This window comes from Bidens hawaiensis, unplaced genomic scaffold (genome assembly GCF_021521415.1).
Source record: "Bidens hawaiensis isolate Kalapana, Puna unplaced genomic scaffold, B.hawaiensis_p1.1 tig00044808_1, whole genome shotgun sequence".
Classification (NCBI taxonomy): Eukaryota; Viridiplantae; Streptophyta; class Magnoliopsida; order Asterales; family Asteraceae; genus Bidens; species Bidens hawaiensis.
The window spans coordinates 44174-48552 of record NW_027505916.1 but is presented as its reverse complement, the minus strand read 5'-3'; positions in this window follow the sequence as shown (position 1 = coordinate 48552).

Here is a 4379-nt window from a genome sequence, read left to right as displayed (position 1 = left end):
TACATACTTACACACATATATATACTTATCGATATTTATAATCTTATCTTTTATTCTTTTCTTTGTTATGTTTTCTTTTTCTTTTATCGAGGTATCGAGTATAACCTCGACTTAAGGTTTAAGCCTTTTATAATATTTTATTATTATATTCATTTGCGTTACGCCTACCTTGGTCGGATGATAGAAACCCTAACTACTCGAGCAGCACTCCAACTCCGCTTCACCTTCCTTTCCTTCTCGTTCAACCCTTCTTCTCGTTTTCCTTTCCTTGGCACGCCAAACGACAAACCCAATATTTTACCACTTGTCGGCACGCCTTACGAGATTCACCATCTTGACGCCGAGATATAACAAACACCTTCTTGGTCGGTATGATGGGGTGAGTGGCACGAACTTCAAGGAAACAAACACAGAAATCAAGGAATTATGGCACGTTTTACGAGGTGGATCGTTAATATGGATATGGGATTCTAGTGAGATGTTAGAGAGAGATTGGAACACTGAGTTTTGGATGTGAATTGTGAGATCCCGGACTTGCTATTTATAGACGAAATCTGGAGACCCTTCGCGATACGCGATTGCCTCCTGGGTACCCTTCGCGTATCACGAAGTAGCCCAAGCCAGTCACCATATAGGTCTGCCACGTGGCACCACGTGACAGATGGTGTGCCATGTGTTAACACGTGGTGGACGACGTGCCACGTGTCGGGACACGTGGCAGACGGTGTGCCACGTGTGGACACGTGGCAGTACTTGTGCCAGAAACGTTGGTTCAATAGAGATTGTGTATCGCTGCTGACTCCTTCTAGAACTTTTTGTCCAAGCCCTTCGCGCTACGCGATGGGCTTATCCTTTTGTCCCGTCGCGTATCGCGATAGGACAAGAAAACATATTTTTTTTAAACCTTAAGTTTGGATATTGGCATATTTGGTCCCTTGCTTTGGATGTTTGACATTTTTTTAACTTGAAATTTACGTGATGTTACATCCTCCCCACCTTGAAACAAATCTCGTCCTTGAGAGAAAGAATGAAAGTATGTATGTAAGTATGAGAGAAAGAATGAAAGTACGTATGTATGTATGTAAGTAAATATGAAGGTATGTACCATCGGGTGCATATGTAAGTATGTGAATGTATTGTATGTCGTCTGATTAACTAGAACTCACTCAGCGTAGCTGACTTTTAGTATGCACGCAGGTTAACGGATGAGACAGCTGGTTTGAGCAGGACACATGGCAAGATTGAAGAGGCTGGCATCTGAAGATTTGTCATGATGTTTTGATACTATGTTTTAAATTATGTTTTGAAAGGACAAGTTATGAATATTTGTAATGAATGGTTGGCTATTATTAATATTCCGTGAAAGTTTTAATTAAATCTGATATTTCGAACTATGTTTATGAGTAAATCCAACGTCATATGTGAGGCACCAGGAACGGGACCTTACAAGTTGGTATCAGAGCAAAGTTTGAGAGATTTAAGCATCCTATATGCTTAGACTCGAGCAGAGAATGGGATTAAAGTAAGAAAAGAAAGAAGATGCTAGTACGAGAATGCCATGTGTCACTCAAGCAAGCTAAGTGAAGGTGGAGTATGTGAATAATTTCATGTGTAAAGTAGAATGATGAATGAATGTTTGCTTAATTGCTAAATAAAAAAATATATGAATGCTAGCTTAAAGTACTAGTGATAGGAATATATGATGATATGAACGGTTTGATTATTTAACTGTTAGAAGTAGAACTAGCAAAAGTGGACTCACAAAGGGAAGTGTATAGGACACGGAGAGTAACGTGATCAGCTAATCACAGCTGTCCATTGTTATTACTTATTAGCCTTACTATCTGTACTAAATGGTTCCTTAAGTGATGATGTTTGTGTGTCCTTATAGAATACGAATGGCTGGAGCTAAGAAAGTTGCTGGAAGAGGAGGACGTACGGGACGTCGTGGTAGGCCACGCGTTGTCCGAGAACCGTAAGTAGATTCAGCTACTAACGCTGAGGGAGAAGGGAGTGCAGCCGGTGGAAATCCGAGTAACAACGAAGGGTATCAACTTGACCCTGCTGTTCAAGCTGCCATTGCTCAGGCGGTAGCAGCTGCTGCGAAGAACTGGAATCCTGAAAAGTCTACTAAGAAGTCGGGGGAAAAGAGTAAGAAGGATGATGAGGAGGAGAAGGAGGTATCAAGTGTGGTTAATTCGGTGAAGGTCGATGATAGGAAAAGAGGCCTAGGTGGGTGCAACTATAAGTCTTTCAAAGGCTGTGACCCACCGAAGCTAACCAGTTTGGGAGACGCAATCGCTACTCTCCAATGGATAACCACTATGGACAAGGTTATCCGAATTAACGAATGCCGTCCCGACCAAGCTGTGGGTTATGCTACTTAATCTTTTGGTGATGAAGCCATGTACTGGTGGGAGTCGGTCGAGCAGAGAAAGAGTCGAGAAGAGATAAAGGTGATGAGGTGGGATGACCTGAAGGAGTTGGTAATGAAGAAGTTCTGTGCTGATGCGGGGGTGGAAAGGGTTGAAATGAAGTTTTTGAGCCTAAAGGCGGGTAAAATGACACACCACGAATACACCACGGAATTCAACCGCCTGTCTAGGCTGTTGCCAGACATGGTGAACACAGAAGCCAAGCTGATAAAGTGTTACATTAGGGGATTGCCGCAGAATGTTCGCGTCTTGGTCAAGGCTGGTAGACCTAGTACTTCTGATTTCACAGTAGGGTTGGCGGAAATGGTTTACGATGACTTGGCGGCAGAAGATGTGGGGGTGGAAGAGAAGATGGATAAGAAATGGGTCGCTCCTGCTAAATGACCCGCTACTCAGTTGTGGAACCCTAAGAATAAGCAGCTGAGAGTGTGGGAGAAGAGATCGTGTAGGACGTGCGGGAAGATGCACGCTGGAGAATGCAAGTGGGGTACTAGGTCTGATGCGTGCCGTAAGTATGGGAAGTCCCATGGTGGGAAATGTAGATTAGGGTCGAATGCTTGTTACAAATGTGGTAAGGTGGGGCACTTTGCTCAAGATTGCCATGCAAAGCCTACGTGTTATAAGTGCGGGCAGACAAGCCACTTGGCGCGCACTTGTACGAGTGGTGAAGCTGGTGGAAGTGAGAAGAAAGATGTTGAACAAGGGAGGCCAAGGACTAGGGCCTATATGCTGACTTGAGAATAGGCCAGGCAGATTCCTGTTGTTGTGAGCGGTACGTTTTTAGCAAACGGTATCTCTGCTTCGATATTATTTGATTCGGGTGCGAATAAAAGTTTTGTAGCTACGACATTCAGTAAACTAGCTAAAATGAAATGTTGCCAAGTGTCAGAAACCTTTATAGTAGAAATCGCTAGTGACACTTCGGTTAAAATAGCAAAAATGGTTAAGGACTGTAAGATAGAATTAGAAGGACATGAGTTTCCTGTTACGTTGTATGTTATGACCTTGGGAGGGTTTGATGTGGTTTTGGGAATGGATTGGTTGTCGGAGTATGAAGCTCAGATAGTGTGTAAGAGTAGGATAATAAAGCTAAAGTCCTTGGATGGTAGTGCGGTGACGGTTTATGGTGATAAGGAAAGTTCAGGGCTAAACGTCATTTCGTTGATAAAAGCCGAAGGGTTATTAAGACGAGGTTATGGTGCCTACATGGCTTATGTTGTCAACACTACGGCCGAGATGAAAGAGATGAAAGATGTTCCTATCATGTGCGACTATCCATATGTATTCCCTGAGGATCTTCCGGGGTTGCCACCGGAGCGTGAGATAGAATTCCAGATAGACTTAATACCAGGAGCCCAGCCTGTGAAAGCGCCTTATCGTCTAGCGCCGTCCGAGATGAAAGAATTAATGTCCCAACTGCAGGAACTCCTCGACAAGGGTTTCATAAGACCAAGTGTTTCTCCGTGGGGCGCACCAGTGTTATTCGTAAAGAAGAAGGATGGAAGTATGAGAATGTGCGTAGACTATCGCGAGTTAAACAAGCTTACGATAAAGAATAGATATCCTTTGCCTAGGATTGATGATTTGTTTGACCAACTTCAAGGTTCAAGTTGGTTCTCATGAATAGATCTCAGATCGGGCTATCATCAGCTGAGGGTAAAAGAGGCGGACATCCCTAAAACAGCGTTTCAGACGCAATATATACACTACAAGTTCCTCTTGATGTCATTCGGTCTAACGAATGCTCCCGTAGCATTTATGGACATGATGAATAGGGTGTGTCGGTCGATGTTGGATAAGTCAGTTATCGTCTTCATCGATGATATATTGATTTATTCAAAAAGCGAGGCTGATCATGCCGAGCATCTGAGAGAGGTATTGGAGACTCTGAAGAATGAAAAGTTGTATTATAAGTTTTCGAAATGCGTGTTCTGGTTGCGAGAA